At 52.9% G+C, this 24,220-nt stretch overlaps 1 protein-coding gene across 4 annotated transcripts in view; it reads left to right on the top strand.

The window, feature by feature from the left end:
• Positions 1-22,320: 22,320 nt before the first annotated feature.
• Positions 22,321-24,220, top strand: part of KIAA0232 (KIAA0232 ortholog) — a 98,305-nt gene continuing 96,405 nt past the window's right edge. The window contains exon 1 of one of the 4 annotated variants that reach the window (XM_033213681.1): positions 22,321-22,573. The gene's annotated coding sequence lies outside the window, so the exon portion shown is untranslated. The remainder of the gene's footprint in view (positions 22,574-24,220) is intronic. The other 3 variants (XM_033213683.1, XM_033213676.1, XM_033213679.1) reach the window with 3 other exon arrangements.

Below are 24,220 nucleotides of genomic sequence, written 5' to 3'. Positions count from 1 at the left end.
GCTAGAATTAAATAAGTACCCACAGTGCTAATCCAGAAAGGGTACTCCTCGGTGTTCACAGCCACACTCCCCTGACCCTGTAACTTTCCGTTTTGGGCCTCAAACTGGTGGGCTTGCAACATGGAAGACAGTTCAAAACAATGCAGGGTCCTGGGTGCAGGCCGGACCAACGCGTGGCAGCCTGGGCTCATGTGTGTGACCTAAGAAAAGTCCTTTTTGTCTCCTGACTTCAGCTTCCCCATCTGAAAAAGGAGAGGGTTGGATTGAAGGATGCCCAGTGTCTCTAGGTGTCTTCTTCATCCACATCCCTTCTTGTCCCAGATGGCAACGGCTCTATCTCGTTTCTCAACTGTCTGTGGACAGGGATCTTGTAAAGGAACCTCCATGTGGCCCTTAACATCCCGCCCTCCCATTCTTTCACCCACCCACCCTCAACAGAACAGGAAACTGTTCCCCTCTAGCCTGCAGCCCTGGCTTCCCGCCACTGAAGGAACACCGCGTCACCAGTGCCGGCAGGCGGAGGACAAAGGCGGCTCTGTCCCCCAGGGCAGTAGTTATCCGCTGTCACCGTGCAGCCTGGACCATCATCATATGCCCCTTGTCTCCCACCTTAGGGTGCTGAGGGTGGGCTGAGGCTTACGTTTCTATACTGGCCCTATTTCTTGCTGCAGAAACGCACTGACTGCCTTCACAGGCTTCCTGCGGCTGAGCTGGGGGCCTCCGCCTGGCAGCCAGGGAGGAGGCGGGCAGGAGGAGCCGCGCAGCCCTCAGGGCCCATCTGGAATGGAGCAGCCTGGAGGACTGATGCGGGTGGAAGTAGCCAGCAGCCAGCCAGCTGCGGGGGCTGGGCCAGGCATGGGGAGGGTGGGTGCCAGGGTGAAGCGGGCTCCCAAACCATGATGGCATGTACCAGCCTGTCTAGTGGAGCAGGCACAGCCCCTGGAACACTGATGTGCATGGTCTGGCTTTTACGTTCATTTATGTGAATGTTAACTATAAATGGATCTTTTACATCGGGTTATCCACAGCACCTGGCTCTGAGTAGGCACTCAGTGCATGTTAGCTATTTTTTCATTGCTCTGATATGCTCCAGTGGTTTTAAGGCATGGCCCTGAAATCCTCGATACTTATTGCCATGAGATGTGGGTTCTGGGTCCCTACCTCCTGACTGCTTCACCTGAAAAATACCGAGGAAGCTTGCCTCGTGCAGGTGGGGTGAAGTTACCTAACCTCTTGTTATGGTCTGAATGTCTGTGTCCCCCAAAGTTCTTATGTTGGAATCCTAACTCCCAAGATGATGGTGTTAGGGGGTGGGGCCTTTGGGAGGTGATTTGGTCATGAGAGGGTACCCTCGTGAATGGGATTGGAGCCCTCATAAAACAGACCAGAGTGGGCATGGTGGCTCATACCTGTGATCCCAGCACTTTGGGAGGCTGAGGTGGGCGGATCACAAGGTCAAGAGATCGAGACCATCCTGGCCAAAATGGTGAAACCCCATCTCTACTAAAAAATACAACAAATTGCCAGCATGGTGGTGGGTGCCTATAGTCCCAGTTACTTGGGAGGCTGAGGCAGGAGAATCGCTTGAACCCGGGAGGCAGAGGTTGCAGTGAGCCGTGATCACGCCACTGCACTCCAGCCTGGTGGACAGAGTGAGATTCTGTCTCGAAAAAAAAAAGAGGTCGGGCGCGGAGGCTCAAGCCTGTAATCCCAGCACTTTGGGAGGCCGAGGCGGGTGGATCACGAGGTCAGGAGATCGAGACCATCCTGGCTAACACGGTGAAACCCCGTCTCTACTAAAAATACAAAAAAAACTAGCCGGGCGAGGTGGCGGGCGCCTGTAGTCCCAGCTACTCGGGAGGCTGAGGCAGGAGAATGGCGTGAATCCGGGAGGCGGAGCTTGCAGTGAGCTGAGATCCGGCCACCGCACTCCAGCCTGGGTGACAGAGCAAGACTCCATCTCGAAAAAAGAAAGAAAGAAAGAAAAACAGACACCAAAGAGCTCCCTGGCTCCTTCTCCTGGATGAGGAGGACCCAGCAAGAAGGCACCTCTGTGAGTTAGGGCGCGGCGCCTCGGTAGACACCAAAATTGCCAGCCCCTTGATTTTGGACTTCCTGCATCCAGAATTCTGAGAAATCAGCTTGTGTTGTCTGAGTCTATAGTCTTCTGTTAATAGCCTGAACAGACTGAAACACCTGTCTAGGTTTACTCTAAGAGGAGATGATGGAGGTCCCTTCCTGCCAAGATGCCTACACAGGACAGAGAGGGCGCATGCAGGCAGAGTGAGTGGCTGGCACCATGCGCCATCTCCCCAACCTGCGTCTCAGCCCCTGCCTCTCCCAGGCCAGCTGCATGTGGCCACCCCTTGTTCCTGTGTGTCCCTTGGCCCACTCCCTTCACCACATCTGCTTTTCCTGTCTCCCTCAAGCACAACCCTTGTTCAGATGTCCATACACACTTCTCCCAAAATCCTGTGCTTAACACGTCTTTACTGAGCACACGGGAGTGCTGGGGCAAGCGACGGGAATATGAAGCGAACGCCACACGCCAGGACGCACCCTGGGAGCTGGCCTCCGGTGGGGGACGCAGGTGTTGAAGACATAATCACATGACCGGTGATTTCATCATGATCTTGCCGAAGGCTATGAAGGAAAGTTCCTAGGGGAGGAAGCCCACAGCCTGTGGGCCAGGGAAGGCTTTGCAGAGAGAAAGCGGGTGAGTGACCTGCACAGAGGTAGGAGGCAGGGCTGGTGAGTGAAGGTGCAATGAGGACAGGACACACGGCACAGAAATGCTGTCCCATAGCCAGGAGACCCGCCTAACCTACCGCCTGTATGCGCCTCTATTCCCCACACATTTTGTAATTAAAGAAAAAAAAAAAAAAGAGCCAGCCTGAATCCACATATATGTTCAGAAACAGGCCGGGCACAGTGGTTCACACCTGTAGTCCCAGCACTTTGAGGGCAACAGAGTGAGACTCTGTCTCAAAACAAACAAACAACAACAACAACAAAAACCCAGAAACAGCTGAAAACAAATCTGTGGGGTTAGGAATCTGAGCAGGAGTTGCCTTTTGGAGGGGTCAGCTGCGAAGAGGTGTGAGGGGGCACTCTGGGCTTGGGAATTTCTGTCTTGATTGGAGGGGTGGCAGCAAGAGTGAATGCATTTGATGCAACTGCATTTTATACCATGTAATTATACCTAAAAAGAAAGAGAGAGAGAGAGAGAGATGGTGGGGGGTGGGGGAAGAGGAAAGGAGGACACATGGACAAAAGCAAGAGGCAATAAAATAATATGAAATGAAGTGCTGGGAAAAAAACAAAGGAGTCAGCCTCGTGGCCTCACACAGGTTTAATTTTTCTGAGCCTCAGTTTCTCCATTCATAAAATGGAATAATCACCTGACCTCCTAGAGCTCCATGGGCCTACATGTCTCTGCCCACAGTGTCTGGTAGACAAGGGTACTCGGTCGTCAGTCCCCTCCTGCTGTTTCTTTCGGGACTGCATCATCCTCGCCCACGAAATAGGGATGAGGGCCTGATGAAGGCTAAGAAAAGCCCCAGTTGGCTACCCAGGGATCTCTACCTGTGACTGACTTCCCTGTTCCTGTTGCCTGCTTTGGCTATATCGATCTTCAAAACATTCCTTTTTGGCCAGGTGTGGTGGCTAACACCTGTAATCCCAGCACTTTGGGAGGATGAGGCTGGAGGATCACTTGAGCCCAGGAGTTCAAGACCAGCCTGAGCAACAAAGTGAGACCCCATTTCTACCAAAAAAAAAAAAAAAAAATCAAAAAATTAGTTGGACATGGTAGCAGGCACCTGTGGTCCCAGTTACTTGGGAGGCTGAGGTGGGGGAATTGCTTGAGCCTAGGAAGTGGAGGCTGCAGTGAGCCATGATTGCAACACCATACCCAGCCTGGGTGACACAGTGAGATGCTGTCTCAAAATAAATAAAAACAAAACAAAACAAAAAACCTCAAAACATTCCTTTTCGTTTGCTTCCTAGAACTATCTGCCACCAACCTGTACTAACTTCTATCTCTCACCCGGGACCATGCAGCCGGCAGCTCCTCCTGCAAGGGATCATTGCTTAGCGCCGTCCACCCCAACATCTCGGAGCTGCCTCACTCTGCAGGAGGAGGCCCTTGCAGGGATGGTGGTGGCAACTGCACGGCAATGAACAAAACCGCTTTTTAAATGTCACTAGTAATTCCCAGGATCACGCACTGCTCTAGAAAGCACTGCAGTAACTATTCCTTCTGAATACCTTGGCACACGAGACACGGAGTGACCCTATGTGGCTTTCACCCAGGGGAATCATGTCCGGGGCTAAATACTAGGACAAGGGAGAGAGAAGCCTGGGGGATGTTGGCTGGGGCAGTAGCCATCAGAGAGCAAAGGGCTTGAAGGTCATACCAAGGAGTCTGAATTGTGTTGTGTACAACACAGAGGGGTGTGGGAGAGGGTTAAGTGGAGAAGTAAGAGACAGTGTACCAGAGATTGTTGCCTCCCCACTATCTGTTTCTCCCTCCTTCCCTTCCAATGAAACCTTGATTTTATTCTGGCCAGAAATGTGTCTGGCCAAAGACTATATTTCCCAGTCTCCCTTGCAGCCAGATGTGGCATGTGACTGTGTTCTAATCAATGAGACATGGGAGAAGTTGATGAGGGTGCCTTGTGGAAAGCTCAGTAAAAAGAGGACACAGCTCTTCTTCCTCCTGCTTTCCACCTGGGATGAAGATATGATTGATGGTTGGTGCTCCAGCAGTTATTTTGGGCTATGAGGTGGTTTCCAGGTTAGAGGCCAGAACTTAGGTAAGGCAGATCAAAGATAGGTTAGTCGCTCCTGATCCTAGTCCAGTGATCAGTAGCCCAAGGATGTCTGGTAGACCGAAGCAGAAATGCATTTAGCCTTTCACATCCCATTCGGAGCTATCGTCTGATGCCTATCCCCCTACATCCTCCCCACCTGGCAATGTGCCGCTATGCTCTAGTTTCTTAGACCAGAAACATGAGTGTCATCCTCCATTGCCAGTTTCTCATCTGAAAATCCCACCAGTTGTGCCTCTAGTTCACCCACTTCTGTTTATTCCTATCACTGGCAGTCTGGCCCAGGCCACCCTCCCCTCCCACCTGGGACACTGCACCCACATCTTATCCGCTCTCCTGGCTTCCACCCTCCTCACAGCAGCCTGATGTTATAGAATGGTAATCCACTCCTGTCTTTGTCTTGTAGCTTCCTCCTGAACTTAGAAAAGAATCTGCACTCCCTGCCTTGACCTTCCAGGACTACCTTCCCTTCCTAACCTGCTCCCACTCTCTCCACTTTTCAAATAAGAAAACTCACCTGTGATGAGCCCGAGGTCACAGAGTGTACTAGGCACAGCAGACACAGAGATGAGCAAGACATGTGTCCCCTCCACGAGCCCCCAGCCAGGTGCTGGACACAGCAGACAGAGAGATGAGCAAGATATATGTCCCCCTCCATGAGCCCCGAGTTGGGTGCTGGGCACAGCACACAGAGATGAACAAGACACAGGTTCCCCTCCATGAGCCCCTGATTGGATGAGAAACCCAGACAAGTGAGATGGTAGCAAAACAACAGGGCTCCTTCTCTCCTTAGGGTCTCCCCACATGCTGTTCTCTCTGCCTGCTGCCTTCCCCTTCTCTCCCATCTGGCTAAGGCCTGGTTAGTCTTTTCTTTTTCTTGAGGATGGTCTCACTCTGTCACCTAGGCTGGAGTGCAGTGGTGCAATCATGGCTCACTGCAGCCTGCCCCTCCTGGGCTCAAGCGATCCTCCCACCTCAGCCTCCCCGAACAGCTAGGACTACAAACACATCTCACCACGCCCACCTAATTTTTGTTTTTGTTTTTTAAATAGAGACATCTCGCTGTGTTGCCCAGGCTGGTTTTGAACTCCTGGCCTCATGCAATCCTCTCACCTCACCCTCCCAAAGTGCTGGGATTATAGGCATGAGCCATTGTGCCTGGCCCTGCTTAGCCTTTGGATCTCACTCAGAAGCCTTCGCTGGTTCCTCCAGCCCCCGAGTCTAAGCTGGTTCCTTGTTATATTCTTGTAGCCAATGGTGTGCTGCCACTGGGGGGGAAGCCATGATTTGCTGTTTGCCAATTTCCAAGGTGGAACTACTCCCACCACAGCTGATTTCAACCTGCCAATATGACGTGAATGTGGAGTCAGGAACAGTAGTTCGTGATCCGGTCCCATAAATCAGTGAGCGCCAATTCCTTGTTATAGTATACCATGAACGCACAAATCCCCATTCCTAGTCGTTTTTGTTTCTTTAAGGTCAGTGTTTCCCACTGCTCTGCAAGGTGACCCTTCCTAGGGTCCAGCACAGTGTCTGTGTCAACACAGGCTCCAGATCAGCACTCAGAGAATGAATGAAAGGGAGAGGTATGGACATCCACTTCCTCCTGGGGTCAGCAGTGTCCTGTCAGGAAAACAGACTAATTTATGTTTTTTTTTTTTTTTTTTCTCTGTTGCCCAGGCTGGAGTGCAGGGTGCGATCTCGATCTCGGCTCACTGCAAGCTCCGCCTCCTGGGTTCAGGCCATTCTCCTGCCTCAGCCTCCCGAGTAGCTGGGACTACAGGCGCCCGCCACCACGCCCGGCTAATTTTTTTTTTTTGTATTTTCAGTAGAGACGGGGTTTCATCATGTCAGCCAGGATGGTCTCGCTCACCTGACCTTGTGATCCACCCACCTTGGCCTCCCAAAGTGCTGGGATTGCAGGTGTGAGCCACTGTGCCCAGCCTGAAAACAGACCAATTTCAAAGAATTGGCTCACACAATTGTAGGTCTGACTGGGCAAGTCTGAAATCCGCAGGTGGGGGCCTGCAAGCTGGAAACTCCAGGGCAGGGGCTGATTCTGTATGATTGGCAGAATTTCTTTTCTTTTTCAGAGAAACCTCAGTTTTGCTCTGAAGGCCTTCAACTGCCTGGCCGAGGCTCACCCACATCAAGGAGAATCCCTTCCCTTAAAGTCAACTGATGGTAGATGTTAAGCACAGCGACAAAACACCATCACAGCAACACCTGGGTTAGCGTTTGATTGAATAAATATGAGTGGAGCCTGGTTAAGTTGATACATAAAATCAACCGGCACATTCCTCTTAGGTGAGGATTCTTTCCCTCTCTCTTTGAGGTTCCTGCTGGAGTAATTCTCCCCAGAGCTAAGTCCACTGTCTTTGGAATGAGTGTTTGGGGGGTGGCCAGTCCCCCTGCCACCCGCTCAGGCCAGGGAGCTTGCCAATGCACGATGGGCTCACTCCTATTCCCTCCTCACTCATGAGTCTGGTGGGACGACTCACCCGGTCAGTCATGGCACCGAAATCTCTGCGGGGAACCCCTGCCCTGAGAGGTCCAGATGGGCTCAGCCTCATGGCACCAGAGCAGAGGGCTCATGAGCAGCCCCAGGGGACCAGCAGGTCACTGGCAACTGTTAAGCTGTGGAGCACTTCTCAGGGCCCAGCTGGCATTCCCACCTCCTTTGCTTCCCACGGGCCTGGGCAGGGCCCCTTCCTTTCGTCCTCAGCCAGCCGCCATTCTGTCCTCTACTGGGAGTCCCTGCCCTCATTACTGCACCAGCTCCCCTCCCCCCACCCTGAGGACACCCACCCTGTTCATTATAAAGGAACACAGGCACAGATAACAAGGAACAATTGTGGGCAGAGTCCAAAGTTCAGGGTTTTAAGGACACTGTTCCCGCCCCGGCCTCGTCTCTGAGATGATTCTGGGCCCACCAGAAGCTTCCGGCTTCTCCTTTTGTGACCCTGAGCTTGTCAGTCTCCCCATCCTCATGCCCCCTGCCCTTGGAGAGGCCCAGCCTTCCTTCTACAAGATCCCCTGTGGAGGGAGAAGGAGCTGGCTGGGGCAGGGCTGTAGGCTCAGGCTACATGCCCCAAGTTCACTCTCAGCTCAAATGCTTGAGACATTGTCCTGGTGCTCAGCCTGCCATCCAGGAGGCCCCTCCCAAGCTCTTGGGCTTCTGTCCTCAGTGATCCAGTGGCCCTGGTTCCCAGAGCTGGGTGGAAAAGGGCCCCTTGCCTCTGGGATGGGAGGAAAATGCTCAGTCCTCCGTCAAGCTGGTTGCAGACTCTGACGAGCCTTTCCAGGGCCATGAGTCATGCCGTTTTCCAAAAGAGGAAGGAGCCTCAGGGAGAATAAGTGTCTTGCCCAAAGTCACACAGTGGAGTCAGCACTTGAATTTAGCTCTGACTCCCAGGGCACCTGCTGAGTCCCTGACCTGACCCCTCCATCCCCCATGACTTGCCTGCTTCATGGTGCAAGGATCACCTCAGCTGTCACAGCTTTAGAAGTGAGCTGTGCGTGAACCCCTGAACCCCAAAGCATCAGGGAGGGTCACACAGAACCCCATACCTGGTGGATGCTGAAGTCATGCCAAATAAATGGGACAACCCTACTCATCATGCAAAGCTCCAGGGATGCTTTAGCTTCCCAGGAAATCGCTCTTGTAATGAGCACCAGTAGCAAGTGACGGCCAGCAGGCCCCACTACAAGCCTGACACTAGGAAGAGGTGTTCCCAGCCCACCACAGACGCCTGAAGAATCACTGATCTGCTGCCCATTCTTGCTGGGAAGAGAATTTTCTGGGAGGAAGGGCTTTGCATGCTCTATCTCACTTAACACACCTAGGAGAAGGAACTGTTATTATGCTCATTTTACAGATGAGGAGACTGAGGTGGTTACTGGTCCAAGGCCACACAAATAGTAAGTGGTAGAGGCAGGTGCAGCATCAAAACCCTCATTCTTTGAACCATATGACAGAAACTCTTTGCAGAAGTTTGCCCCAAGCCCTTTAAAAGTGATTTAATTCCAGAGGGGCTCGGAAACCTGTTCCTAAGCTCTTAACCAGAATTGGATTCTGTCCTGGGGAAGGCTGACTGTGGACATAATTATTCGCTGCTGAACAGATCTGTAGCTTGTTGTTAACCAACACCCTGGCACCTAGAACTGCCATTGGGTCCCTGTGATTCTAGCCAAGGGATTGGCCATCCAGAGCAGGGTATGGGGGGCCCTCTCGGAGCTTGAACCTCTAACAGGATGGGGCCCATACCTGGGTGCAGCTGTGGTCATGGGGACGCCTCTCCTGAGCAGCCGCTGCCTCTGTGTGCCCCCCTTCCTCTCCCCACCCCCACTCTCTCCCCAGGCTCTCTCTGCTTACTACCCAGCATGGGCAAAAGCAGCTGCACCCAATATGGACCAATAGGGGCATGCCCATTTTGAGGTGCTCAATGTGGTGCTGATAACAGAGTCTCCAGGCCTGGCCTGGCCCAAGGATGGTGCACCCCAACACCCCAGCTGTCTCAGGAGCCCACTGCTCAGCGTGGCTCACTACCCGAGGGTGGGTGGTCTCTAAGTGCAGCTGGTGGGCTTGTATGTGATGGTGGACGGAGTCTGGAGTTTAGCAGGGTGACTGCGGCCAAGCTGTTTCTCTCTGGAACTGTTCCTTAGTGTTACTGATGTTGTTGACAGCTGACCGGTCCTGTGCTAATCATTTTACATGGAGAAGCTCCATGTACAGCTTCTAGATTGTAATTCTCATCACAACCCCGTGAGGTAGCTCATATGATCACCTCCATCCATTTTACAGATAAAGAAACAGGACCATAGAGCTCAAACTGATGTGCCTTAGGTCACACAGCTAGTGAGCAACTGAGCCAGGCCTTGAACCCAGGCAGTCCGGCTCCAGGACAAGCCCGCACAATATCTGCACAGAAACAGGACCTCATGCGTTTTAGGGTTGCTGTGATTTTATCCTTATCTGCAGGGGCTTTTACCTCTGATTTCATTTGCCCTATGACCTGTATGGTAGGTTTTATTACCTTGGTTTTATCACACTTTCACCCTCCTCCAGGTCAGAATCAGCTTACAGATGAGGTGACAGGTTCAAAGGGGTTAAGCAACTTGTCCGGTGTCCCACAGCTGGTACGTGTGACAACCTGAATTCAAAGAAGTCTCCTCTCACTGCAAAGCCTCCCATTCACGAGGGACCTCGAGGTGTCACAGAATTCAGACATTCTGAACGTCCTTACTTTATGAGTCCAGATTCAAATCAGTAACAACCCAGTGTCGGAGGAGCTGAAGAATTCTTCCATATATTTGTCCAACCTTGTTCCAGACCTTGTCCTAGGATCCTGGGGGTTGCAGTGGTGGGGATGAAACCATAGAGATGAACAAGTCATAGATCTAGGAACTGGAATTTCAGCAATGCTTTGGGGTTTTCTGACAACGTGCAGGTAGGCCACCTTTCTTGTATGACAGGGCAGGACAGGGCCGGCCTGTGTTCCCGTTCTGGCCATGTCACTCTCATGCTGTGTAACTTAGGACAAGGTTCTGCTCTCTCTGTACATTGGGTCACCAGGCAGGGATGAGCTGCCTGGTATGGTGACTCCAGGTGGCTCCAGGAGGAAGGCAGGAGCCCTCTCAGATGAGCAGCCACATTCCTCCCTATGGCTTGTCCACAAAATAAAGGGATCTCACAGAGACAGTTCTGCACACCTGTCATACTGCAGCCTAGGAGGGACTTGGAACAAGGCTGCAGCTTCCTTGGGGTTGGATCATCACAGGGGCCATAGTCGTGAAGCCAACTGGCTCTGAGCATGGGCTGTGGGGTCCAAAGACCCAGGGTTAACTCCTGGCTCTGCCACCAGCCAGCTGTGTGACCCTGGCCAAGTTACTTAGCCTCTCTGAGCCTCAATTGCTTCATTCATAAAATGGGGAACCTAGCACCGTGCCTAGCCGCTGCTCAATTACGCAGGCACAGTCACTGAAGCTGAGAATTACGAGGCTGATGAGGATAGAGGGTCCAGCCTAGAAAGTGCCACCTACAAGCACCTACTATGTGCCAAGACAAGGAGATAAGAAGGGGACGTGATTTACTTCTGGGCACACAGCAAGAACATGGCAAAGCTGGACCTGAGCATTGGATGCATTGGCGCCTGCCGTGCCTGATGGCTCTGAGCCTGTAGCTAGCTCCCTGGCTGAGGTCTGGGGCCGTGCCCTAGAGGAGGAGTCCCTGTGGCCACTCCTGCAGGCCTTTGGCTGGGGCAGCACCAGCAAATGTCTTCAGTCCGTCTGGCAGGTCTCACTTGCTTGGTCTGAGAACCTGCCCCACAGGCCTGAGCTCTGCAGGGAAAAGAAATAAAAATAGCCAGGTCTGAGAGGGCAGTGGCTGGGCCGTGGGCAGCAATGCGTGCCTTTCCCATGACTCCTGCTCTGCAGAGCAGAATCCTTCCCTGAGCCGTCCTGTGTGCCAGGCCCTGGGCTGGGCGCCCGGGAAGCAGAGTCATGGCAGGCAAAGCTGCTCTCCAGAGTAGCCCATAGCTTGGTGGGTAGGACAGGTTTGTCCAGCACGGCACCTTGGGGTGGGGGCCCGAGAGGGCTAGCAGTGGAGCATGCAAGAGAGACCCTCACCCACCTGGAGGACCACAAGGTAAGCTTCCAGAAAGAGGACCCACTGGAGAAAACAGTTGTTAAGCAGAGTGGCAGGGCAGGGGGGCAGGCATTCCAGGTAGTGGGACCAGCATATGCAAAGACAGAGAGGTGTGACAAGCACAGCCCACTGAGAGAAGTGTAACTATCTGGGTACATCCAGAGGCTGGGGTGCCTATAGGGGCAGGATGCAGGGTCAGGCTAGGAAAGCCGGGAGCCTGGGACTGTGGGGATGATGGGGAGCCAAGGGAGGTTATAAAACAGGGGGTCACGGTCTCTCCTTCTCAAGATCCATAGCCTTAATCCCATCAGCAAAGTCCCTTTTGCCAGATAAGGTAACATAGGCGCTGGTTCCAGGGATTAGGAGGTACACTTCTTTGGGGGGCATATTCTGCAGACCCTATCTCTCTAATAAACTGCCCTGAATCCTCGTCCAAAGGCTTCTAGGGACTCCAAACTAAGATACTCCCAACCTTAATTCTGGTCCCTGGGCTCCCCGTCATGGACCCCAGCTCCAGATCCTTGGCTCAGCCCCTCCAAAAATCTTGGCAGGTCATTCTCTAAACAGGCAGAGCTGGGTTCAAATCCTGCCTCTGCTGCTTACTTGATCTGTGACCTTGGGCACCCCACTGGCCTCTGTCAGAGCCTTGGTTTCCTCATCTGACAAAGGGGGTAAGGGGCCCAAGAGATGACTAAGCAGGTTAAAGAGTCAATAAGTGCCTGGCGCATAGTAGGTGCTCCAGAAACAAGAGCTGTTGTCAGTTACCAGGTAGTTCCAACCCTTCGTTTCCTTCCCCTGTGCAGAAAACAATCATCATAATTACACGCTCTGCTGTCACCCTGACCTACCAACCCTCCTGGGGCAAAGAAGTTTGTTTTGTTTATTTGTTTCCTGGATGCAGAGAATCTGTTGATTTCTCCAAGCCTGGCGCTGGCTGAAATTGTCCCAGCCTACACTGACGCTGCCTAGAAGGTGGCTGAAGTTTTGGGGTGGCACCGGAAAGGGCTCTTTTAAGGAGCCACCAGCACCTTCACCTCAAAATCAAGAACAATACCAGGCCCCGTGACAGCCACAGGAGTAATTAGGCTAGATGGTTTCAAGGCAGAAATTCCAATAGTCCCTGAAATGCTATAAATCTAGCCACAGACTGGAGGTGTGGTGACTTGACAGCAATTTCTCCCTAAGGCAAGGCCTCCGCGGCATCGCAGCCAGCCTCCCCTCCATTTGACGGCAGAAATAAAAGAAATGATGGATGGTGGTGGTTCTTTGCGTTGAATGAAATGGATTCCCTGTGAATGCTGTTTGATATTCTTCTCGATCGTGTCAACTAGACAGACTGTGTTTTTCTAGCATTTGTTTTTCAAAAAAAAGATGTGCGAAATAGGAATTTTCACATAATTCCTGAACAGGTTTTGGTGGCGGTGGTGTTTGTTTTCCAAAAGCCGGGACAGGAACTGCAGAGCCTTCTAGTGCTTTCCTTCATCATCTCCCCAGGGCAGCCAGAACTCGCCCCTGGGGTGGCCGACTCTCCCCACTGGGAGCAGCAGAGACAGCCAGCAGCACAGGCTCGGGCTGTGGGCTGGCAGAATGCTCCCCCGTGAACTCACAAGCACACGTTAGGTGCTCTGGATACAAGAAGCCCAGTCATATGGACGGTATGTGGTTGGGCGGCCAGGCTTTGGAGCCGGTGGCCTGAGTGGTTGTCCCAGCTCTGCCACTTTCTGGCTTTGTGACCTGAGGCAAGGTTGGTATTTCTCTCTGCTTCCATAAGATGGGATAAAAATGGCACCCACTTCATAAGGCAGTGACAGTTCGATGCATACAGACAGGTAGTCTGTAGAAGGTCACCTGGCACACAGTGGGCACCCAGCAAATGCTAGTAATTTACCTCTGCTGATAAAGCCCCTTGTTAAGCAGATGACAGGCAAAGTGAATCACGTATACACCTGAGGACAGGAACACCATTTTGCAAGTGAGGAATAAGGCTTAAGAAAAAAAGAACCAGGCCGGGAGCGGTGGCTCACACCTGCAATCCCAACAGTTTGGGAGGCTGAAGTGAGAGGATCACTTGAGCCCAGGAGTTGGAGACCACACTGGGCAACACAGTAAGACCCCATGTCGATTAAAAAAATATAAAAATTAGCTGGGAGACCTGTAGTCCCAGCTACTCCCAGGCTGAGGCAGAAGAATCTCCTAAGCTCAGGAGGTCCAGGCTGCAGTGAGCTGGGATTGCACTACTGCACGCCAGCCTGGGGGACGAAAAAGTCTCTGCCCCCACCGCCAAAAAAAGAAAAGAAAAGAAGAAGCGAACCGTAGCAACATTAGGCCTAGAAGCCGACAGGTGGAGGCAACCGAAGTGTCCATTGATGGAAGAATGTATAAACAAAATGTGGTCTATCCTACAATGAAGTATTACTCAGCTTTGAAAAGGAAGGAAAGTCTGACACATGTTGCCATGTGGATGATCTCTGAGGACCTGATACCAAGTGAAACAAGTCAGTCACAAAAGGACAAAGACTGCGTGATTATGCTTATATGAGGTCCTTAGAGGAGCCAAATTCATTGAAACAGAAAGTAGAACGGTGGTTGCCAGGGAGGGAGCGGGGAGGGGAATAGGGGGTGAATGTTTAACAGGAATAGAGTTTCAGTTATGCAAGATGAAAGTCCTGGAGATGGACGGTGGTGACGGTTGCACAACGATGTTAATGTCCTTGACACTGAACTGTACGCTTAGAAATGGTTGAGATGGTAAATTTTATGTTATGTGTATTTCATCACAATTAACAATTTAAAGGAAATGAACCAACTTGGCTGGGTGCAGTGACACATGCCAGTAATCCCAGCACTTTGGGAGGCCGAGGTGTGTGAATCACTTGAGTTCAGGAGTTCAAGACCAGCCTGTCCAACATGGTGAAACCCTGTCTCTACTAAAAGTACAAAGATTAGCCGGGTGTGGTGGCGCATGCCTGTAATCTCAGCTACTTGGGAGGCTGAGGCAGGAGAATTGCTTGAACCTGGGAAGTGGAGGTTGTAGTGAGCCAGGATCTGACAAAAAAGAAAAAGGAGAAGGAGGAGGAGGAGGAGGAGGAGGAGAAGAAGAAAGGGAAGGGAAGGAAGGGAGGGGAGGGGACGGGAGGGTAGGGGAGGGAAGGGAAGGGAAGGGAAGGGAAGGAACTGGCCCAGGTCCCTCTTCTGGGAGGTATGAAAAGCAGAATGTAGACCCAAGTTTGAGTGACTACCCAACATGAAAGCCCCTTGCCTTCTAGCTATTGGATGGGTAAAATTTAGCAGAAGCTGGTGGCTTCAGGAAAGAAAATACTTTACCAAGGGAAGACAAGAGGAGACAGAAAGAGATGACAGATCAGTAGGCATGAAGCCAGGAGAATGGGTGTCAGGCTACTTCCGCTGTGTGACTTTGGCACACCACTCACCCTCTCTGGGCTTTGGGTCTCCACTCTTACATAAAGGTTAGGTTGGGAGGGCATCCAGGGCCTTTCAGCTCTAAGGTCTAGGGTTTGGTGGGATGGGATGCCCAGGCATGCTGTGAGAGCTCCACTAGGCATGAGTACTCACCCCATCCCAGGATCCTTGGAGAGCCCACAGTTGGAGGGGAGGGACAAGTTACAGACAAGCACCAATTGGCAAGTGTTGGCTGAGCACCTACCACGTACCAAGCTCTGTCCTAGGCTAGGCTTCTGCTCTGAGGCTGACATCCTGCTGGGGAGGAAAGGCAATAGAGAAGTAAGCAAATAGGAATAGATCACACGGAGAAACAAAGATGGGTAAAGGGGTGCAGGTGCTCAGGGTGGGGCTGCAAGAGTTCCTGGTGGAGGAGAAGGCTGTACTCTGGTTGGTGGCCCCTGGAAGGCACCCTGGAAGAGGTGGCATCTGGACCAGGCTTTGAGCCTGGTTCCCCAAGTCTTTACTGAGCACAGGTGCTAGAGATAGAGAGTTCATGGGCCCATCGTTGTGGGGAAGACAGACATGGCAGCAAACACATCACAGCACAGCCCAGGACTCGCCACCATGGAGTTTGCCTAAGCTATGGGGCAGGAGAGATGGGGACAGAGGAGCATCTCATGGGAGATTTTCCTGTTGAAAAGGACACATGAGCGGGACTTGAGAGGATGAATACATTTCTCAGAGCTGGGAAGTGTGCCCCAGGCTTGGGGAACAGCTGGTGTAAAGGCACGAGGGTGTGCGGCAGAGGTTTGGTGCGACTGAGAGCTTTGGGGTCGGCTGACAGGTTTGTATGCAGGTGGTTCTGCAGGTTTGTATGCAGGTGGCTCTGAATAAAGCAATTAGCTTCTCTGAAGGCAGGTTTCCTAATTTTCTCAATGAAGGAGAGTAATAATGCCACCTGGTGAGGGGTGTTACTTTTTGCGAGTACTTTTGAGTATTAAGTGGTGTAGGGCCTCTTGTTCCTCCCCAGTTCTGCACTGCTGGATCACATGGCATCAAGAGGACAGAGATGCGGAGTGAAGTGAACGGCCTCCATTGTACTCTGGGTCTGCCCCCTTGCTGTACATTGGCTACCCACCGCTCTTATAGAGAATCCCCCTCTGGGACCTCAGGACTCCACAGGGAGCCCACCAGTCCCCAAACTCTAACTATCTCAACCCAATCCATCTAAAGCTCCCCCATCCTGAATGTCATATTTTGGGGGACCTTCCGTTTCTGAATTTGGTGTCCAGGGATGAGTGAAATTCCTACCCGAGGCTAGGGACCTCGAGGGGGCTGCTGTGTTACAGAGACCCCAAATCCTGGTGGTGGCGAAGCCGCCTCTCATCAGGAGAGGTGGGGCAGATGGACATTCCGGCCACCAAGGTCTCCCAGTCTGAACTGAAGGAGCCTCAGGGATCTGCCACCCAGTCCAACTTTTCCATGCAGGAAATGGAGACTCTGAGAAGCAATTCGCCTGCCTTTGACCTGGTGCTTGCTCTAAGCAGGCTCCATACCAGGAGCTTTCCCTGAGGGGTCTTCTCCCAGTCACTTCTTCCTGGAAGATGCCAGCTTCCTGCCATTGCCATCAGACTATGAAATAATTATGGCATGTCAACATAAATATAATACCCATTTTAATAGCCATCATTTATATCTGTTTCCCCTATAAACCCTGTGGCATCATCAGCTGTTACTAGCAATCCTGTGTTTTAGGAACAACCCAAATAGGGCTGTAAATCTTCAGCACTGTCTGATCTTTATTTATTCATTCAATGTATATGAATTTTGAGCGCCTGCTGTGTGTGAGGTCCTGTGCTAGGAGCTGAGGAGGCAGCAGCAAACAAAGTAGACACAGCCCTGCCTGTCTTCCTGGAACTTACAGTTAGAAGGTGAGCAAAGCCATAGGTAAATACATATATGACACAGCATGTGTTGATTAGTGCTAAGAAGAAAAAAATCAGGTGGGCATAGTGGTGCATGCCAGCAATTCCAGCACCGTGGGAGGCCAAAGTGAGAACACTGCTTGAGGCCAGGAGTTCAAGACCAGCCTGGGCAACAGAAGGAGACCACACTCCGGTGCCTCCGACCCCCTACCCTCTTCTCTAAAAGAATTTTAAAAAATTAGCTGGGTGTGGTGGCACACTTATAGTCCCAGCTACTCTGGAGGCTGAGGCAGGAAGATTACTCGAACCCAGGACTACAAGGCTTCAGTGAGCTATGATTGTACCACTGCACTCCAATGTGGTGACAGAGTGAGACCCTGTCAAAGAAAAAGAGAGAGAGAGAGCATAAGAAAAAAAGCAAGAAGGAAGGAAGGAAGGAAGGGAGGGAGGGAGGGAGGGAGGGAGAGAGGGAGGGAGAGGAAGGGAGGGAAGGAATGAGTCAGGTGACACAGAGGGGTAGGTGTTGTGCTATTTTATTACCACAAAAGATTTTTAAGTATAGTGGGTTGAATGTTGGCCGCCAAAACATACGTCCATATATTGATTAAAAAAATCATTCCTGGCTGGGTACAGTGGCTCACACCTATAAATAAATAATCATTTCCAATTCCTTCACATGCTAATTGTCCAGACGCAGGGTACTTCTGGGCAATGCAGAGGAAGCCTCGTGAACGGTTTGTGTGGTTATAATGATGACGGTAAGTCAGAAGCCAGGAGGGAGGTCGGGTCAGGGTCTGGCCTTCAGGCTCCGTGGAGTGAAGCCTTCTTTGCTTGGGTAAATCCCAAAAGGGACAGGGATTCACCAAACATAGGAAGGGGCTTCGTATACTTGCAGATGGATCAAAAGATGAGTGTTCACTGCTGGAGGGTGCTCCCACTGTGTGCATTTGAGAGAGATGCGAGCCAGCCTGGAGAGAGGAAGTGACTTGTTCAAGGTTTCACTGTGCCACATGGCCGTGCTGGACTCAAACCCAGGTCTGTTTGAGCTCAGTACGACTGTAAGGCCATTTCTGAAGCAAATTCACCAGGTCCGTGCACCAGGGCTCCAGCTCAGGCAGCCAGGGAGAGGCTGAGGCTGTAAATACAGCGATGAGGGAAGGGGCCCCTGGGTGGGAAGGCAGTGAGTCAGCCATGAACATGGTGGGGCCTGGGGAGGGTCCCACCAGTGAGGCGGACAAGCCCAAGAGGCAGTTCTGGGCCTTGGAGAAAGGCTGGGGTAGGGGAGAGATATTAGGTGTCCCTTCCATCTTCATGTTACTTAACGGCTACTGGAGTGGAGGAGATTGCCCTAGCGGCACACAGAGCGATCAGAAAGGAGGGAATGGGAGGGACAGAGGAAGAGAAGGACCCGGAGATGGGCAGTCAGAGCTAAGTAGTGAGGGCTTCAAGGAGGGATGGTCACGGATGCTGGTATTTACTGAGTGTTTGCTGTGCGCCGGGTACCCTCTGTGTGGATTCACTTACCCCTTCACCACAACCCTCTGAGGCAGATACTGTTATTATTATGCCCACTTTACAGATGAGGAAACTGAGAGGCTAAGTAATTTACCCATGTCAGTGAGCTGATCAGCCAGTGTGCTTAATCACCGGGCTCCCCTACTTCTGGGATAGAAGGTTGCTGATGACGTTGTTGATTTTCCATGGAGTGGGTGGAGGGATAGAAGTGAGGAACAAATTTGGAAGCAGGAGACAACCACACCTCTGATCTGGTTTGGCCCTGCGGGGACAGGCAAGCGGAACAGGCGTCATTCCTCCGTCATTTCCTGCACTAGGAAGCCAAAGCCCTCAGAAAGTCGGGGGCTTGCTCAGCGTCACATCATGAGGCTATGCCAGAGGCTTGAACTCAACTCTTTCGGCCTGGAATGATGTTACTACCCCTAAGAGGAATGGAAAGCCACTGAGAGGAGAGGCTGCCAGGATGCAGGTGCAGGCCTGGGGTGGTCAAGAGAGAAGGCCAAGACGTGGGCCACCCTGACTGACAGCATCTAAGCTGAGATGCCCAGTTAGTATCCCAAGTGAGGGTCTCGGTCCCATGGGGAGGCCCTGGAGAGATTATCTGGTTGTGGTTTTATCTTGGCCTCATTCATTTAAAAGTCATCTCATGATGGAGTTTAATGATACTGTGTGGCCCAGGAGCAAGCACACGGCTAAAATGAAATCCTGGTGCTGCCTTTTAGTAGCAGTGTGGCCTGGGCAAGCCATCTAAAATCTCCAGAGAGGCCTTGGCTTCTGTGGCTGCAAAATGGGGATCATCTCTTCCCTGCCTGGTATTGTGGGAGTTCAGGACAATGTGAACAAAGCACTTGGCATGCACCTGGGGGTCCGTAAACAGGAGCTGGCATTGTTCGTGTCAGGTGACAAGTGAGGGTTTGTAGATCTTTTATCAAAGTGTAGCTTCATTGAAATTTTGTTTCTAAATCTCTCTCACACACACACAGGCACAGAACAAAGGAGATATCTGAAATCTTCCTGCCCAAGTCCCTTGTTGTGCAGATGGGGAAACTGAGGCCCACAGAGGGAGATTATGTACCCAAGATCACAGAGTCAAAGAGGGCTGGCCCCTGCCTGCCGTCAGTCCATATGCCACACGACATCACAAAGCGTTCTGAACCCAGCCTCATCCCTGCTGTTCACTAAGCATGCACATTACACAATCACTGCCCCAGATGGCAGTTGCCAGAATCCTCGCTGGCATCGAACATCCAAGTCAGAGGGCACTCAGACTCGTCAGCTTTCTCCAGCATTGCCTCACCTGGCTGTAGGGGCTACAAAGCTGTGGCAGGTGCTCCTGAGACTGGAGAAATGAAATGAATGATCGCAGACATACACAGGAGACAATGATTTCTTCTTAGAAAATGCTGAAGGGGAAGTCTACCGCCTCCACACCAACCCTGCCTTAACGCAGGAGTCCTCTGGCCTCATTTGCATACCCAAGGGATCTTAGCCCACACAAGGGAGAAAAGCTAGTGTTCTCCTGTGTTTAAGTTGGCTGATCTCTACCCGGGAGCTTTAAGGAAGGTCGTGGGCAGTGTGGCACACTATGGGCGTAAGGGGCTCATGCAGAAGAGGCCTGTTCCTGATTGCTCAAGGGAAGGTGGGATTGTTTTCTCCCTGATGTCCACTCTGACTATATCACAGATGATAGTTCAGTCCTACACCTACAAACTGGCAGGCCCCGTGCTGGGCTCTGGGCATATGAAAATAAGCACCACAGGCAAGATGCCTGCTCTTGTAAGATACAGGTCTTGAGTGAGGAGGCTGAGATGAATGAGGACACATACAAACGAGATAATCTCAGATACTGATAAGAGCTGTGAATAAAGAAACAAAACAGAGCAGCGACATCATGACTAGAAAGGTTGGCTACTCCAAATTGGGCATCTAGGTGTCTCTGGGCAGGTGACATTGTATCTGGGCCCTTAACATGAAGGAACAAGCTACGCGCTCTGGGGAGGGAGTTCCTCAAAGAAATCAGCAGATGCAAAGGCCCTAAGGCTGGAGTCAGCTGAGACTCCTAGGATTTTTATCAAAATAATTTGGAGGACAGGGGGCTATTTCGTTAAGAAAACAAAGTAAACCAGACACTTTCTTTCCCTAATCTGTCATCTTTCCCCACCAGCTCCAAATCCTATTAATACAAGATAATTCCTACTTAAACACCTCTTCTTCCAAGAAGCCTTTAGGTTCTAGTAGTTCATGGTAGAACTAGTATAAAAACTGGTCTGTGGCAAAATAAAAAAAGGTCAATAAAATGTGTGTGTGTGTGTGTGTGTGTCACTATACAGGTGCCAACTGTGTTTCCTTTCTTCAGAGACTGAGATATATCATTATTACTTTTCAAAAAATTTTGCTGTTAATACTCTTTTGTAAAATATGATGTAGATGACATGTCACCGATGTAGCAAAAATCAAAAGTTGACCATCCTTTACAAATCTCCCCTACTTTGGTCTGTGAAATCCTGGAGCCTGGGGGCATCTGTGAACTAGGCTCTGAAGCTCTGCTACTCTTCCCTCCTTTACTCCCAAGTGACCCTGGATTTCCCATACCCTTTCCATTCTCTTCCCTGTTTTTAGAGTTTGAGTTCCAGGGGCACTGGGACTGTGCGTTCCTGGCACTAAGCCAGGTTCACAGCAAGCACTCAGAAGACATTGACTGAACGCGTGATTTATGATGATATACGTTCACCTGAGAGAATGCTCAGAGAATCCAATTAGGAGCAAACTGGTGAAGGGAGACCGTAGGGTAAAGGAAACGAAACCCCGTATGTCAGAGCCAGGAGCCTGGGTTCACATTCTGTCTCCTGCAAGAGGTGGTTTAGCAGGGTCAGAAGGCCCTGTCCACTCAGCAGCAGCCAGGCTTGGGTGAAATCACTTTCTTTGAGCCTCAGCTTCCTCACCAGTTAAATGGGGATGACACAGCTTTGTCCCACGATTTTTGTAAAGAACAAAAAGATATGTTTGCAGAAAAACACTCTGTAGAGACTATGTAAGCGACAGTTCCTCGGTTTGTCCTTCCATGGATGCATGGAGCATCCAGCCAACTCAGCAGATGACCTCCTTCCAGTGTTTCAGCATCTGCTTCTCCCACAAGCCGGTGAGGTGGTGCAGGAAATTCTCCTACAGGTTCTGAACAGAAAAGCATAGTGCCTGGCACCTAGTGGGTGCTACATAAATGAACAATGAGCCCAGGTAAGTCACTCCTCCCACTGGACCTGTTTCCTCTAAGTAATCTCTCTTCCGTTTCCAGGTCCATGATACTTATCTGCCTTTTTAGAACAGGCCTAGGAGTCACATTTAGGGAAGGTAGGTGGGTGTGAAGACACTTTGATTAAAAGGTTAATGCACATTTTTGGTTTCCACTTTCGAATCTTCCAGAATTTATTTTTGCTTACTTAATAAAAAAAGAGCCATGTCACATTTCTTTAGCTTGTGTTCTGGGTTCCTTAACAACAATAACAAAAAATTAAAGTCTTTATTTTAAACCGCCTACTCCAGCCATCCCAGGACACGGCGAGGAGGGGGCGCGGACAGGTGGCGCGCGTGCCCGGGAAGGCGGGGGCTGTACCGGGCCGCGGGCGGGGCCGTGCACTCCGAGCCCCACTTCCCCAGCGCGGGCCAGGGGCGGGGCGCGGCGGCGGAGTTTGGGGGCTGCTGCCGAGGGCAGTCCCACCTGCCCCTCTGCGGGAGGCGTCTCCTCTCCGACGCCCAGCACACGGGTGGGCTCCCGCTTCCTGCCTGCCCCCTCTGCTGCCTGCCCTCTCACCTCCCAGCGGCTTCCGCCGCCCCAGCCAGGCTGCACGGCGCGTCCCGGGCCCTAGACCCCCACCCACTAGGCACCAGCCCCGGCGTGTCCCCCGGAGTCTTCAGCCCGCGACCCACCGCCCGCGCGCGCCCGCGGCCCAGCCGGAGGGAGGGGCAGGGGAGGGGCTCGGCCGGCGCTGATGTAATCCCGGCACCCGGGCGGAAGGATATGGAGCGCGCCCCTGGTTGGCGGGGCGCTGAGGCCAGTTGCCGGGTAACGGAGCGGAGCGGCTCCCGGCGCGCCGCCTCCCGCCCTCCGCCGAGTGGCGCTGGGGCCGCCGCCGCCGCCGCCGCTTTACGTAAGGCGCAGGCCAGGGCCGCCCTGCGCTCGGCAGCCGCCCGCAGCCCCTCGGATCAAGAAGAGAGGCGCCCCCGCCGGCCGCCGCGCCGCCCGGCAGCCTCGGCAGGTACCGCGGGCAGGCGGCGGGGAGGGAGGGCGCGGGGCAGCCCCTCGGCCGGGTGGGCGCGGGCCCAGGCAGGCCGGACGCTCGCCGCCCTGGGGCTCCGGGGCCAGCGCGAGGGAGGCCGGGCCGCCGCCGAAGGCTTTGGGGCCAGCCCGAGGGAGACCAGGCGGCCTCCGGGGGCTCCGGGACCAGCCTAAGGGAGGCCGGGCCGCCGCCGAGGGCTTCGGGACCAGCCTGAGGGAGACCTGGCCGCCGCCGCGGACTCCGGGGGCAGCCTAAGGGAGGTCGGGCCGCTGCTGATGGCTCCGGGGACAGCCTAAGGGAGACCGGGCCGCTGCTGATGGCTCCGGGGTCAGCCGAGGGAGGCCTGACCGTCCCCGACCCTGGTGGTGCCCAGGCGTGCGGGTGAGCTGTGGGCCCTGGGACCCCCGCCTCGACCCCAGGACGCCGGGACCCCGACTTGCGGCTCGTGCGCCCGGTTGGGCAGCGGACGATGAGTCCGCACAATGGGTTGCCGTCGGTTGCCTCCTGCCTGGGGCAGGTGTCTCCGCGCCGGGGCAGCTCTTTTGAGAGAGACGAGGCGGGGGTGCTTAGACTTGAGGATAGGACGCGGAGCCCCGAAAGCGGGCGCGGGAGGAAAGCTTCGGCCGGCGGGAGGCGCCCGGCGTCCCCGGCAGCGGGGTCAGGCCGGCAGGCTGGGCCGCTCGCTCGCGTCCCCTCCGTTCCCCTCCCCTCCAGCATTGTCCTTTTGGGGCCCCGGGAAGGGAAAACCGCGGGGCGGGGGAGGAGGGCAGCAGGCGGGCGGGGCCGCCGGAGGCCGGCTGAGCGACTGGCGCGTCGGCCTATGGCGCGGGGCGCGGCGCGGGGGGCGGGCCTGGCGGGCGGGGCCGGTGCGGCGCAAGGTTTGGCGAAGGTTACAGCTGAAGCTAGGAGTGACAGGCCCACAGTCACCTGTGCGCCTCCAGGCAGACCCCGGCGCAAGGGGCGCCCCGAGTTGCTGCGGGGCTTGATCCGCCTCCTTTCCAACAATACGCGTCTCCAGCCGGCATTTCCAGAGCTCTGCTTCTTCCCGCTGGAGAACCCAGTGTGTGTCGTGTTGGAATGCTTCGTGTTGCCCTAGAATTCAGCTTGCATTCAGGTGCGCAGATGACAGGACCTGCCGAACTCTTGGTACAGACCCCTAAATCATGGCAGAACTGTCTTGATTTCTTTTTTGCCACCTTTCTGTTTTTGCCTTCTATAGGCAAGCCATGAAGACTTAACGCAGTTAAAAACAGGAGGGAGATTCAGCAGAGAGGAGGCATGCGAGATTCTTTGGAAAAAAATACATAAATGTGGTTCTTGCTAATAATTACCTGGGTTGGATACTTCGACTTATTGCCCAAGTTCCTAAGAAGGGGTTTTACATTTCTGGGTCTTGTTTTAAAAACTCTTAGAAAGCTTGTAAGGGAGTAGGGACAAGTAGTGTTGATAATAGGCGATGCTGTGGATAAAACTGTATGGTAAAATGCCCAAGCTATATTCTTCCTGTGCAAAATAAGACCCGTTCCAGAACACTTTGACCATTTCATGGACTTAGAATTTAAAGGCGGGGGAGGAGAGGGGGGAAATCTGTCACTGCATCCTCAAGGTCAAATATTCTTCTATCAG

This window comes from Trachypithecus francoisi, unplaced genomic scaffold (assembly GCF_009764315.1).
Source record: "Trachypithecus francoisi isolate TF-2019V2 unplaced genomic scaffold, Tfra_2.0 Lachesis_group1, whole genome shotgun sequence".
NCBI classification, from domain to species: Eukaryota; Metazoa; Chordata; class Mammalia; order Primates; family Cercopithecidae; genus Trachypithecus; species Trachypithecus francoisi.
Note: the sequence above shows the minus strand (reverse complement) of the source record. Positions and strands in the feature narration are given on the sequence as shown.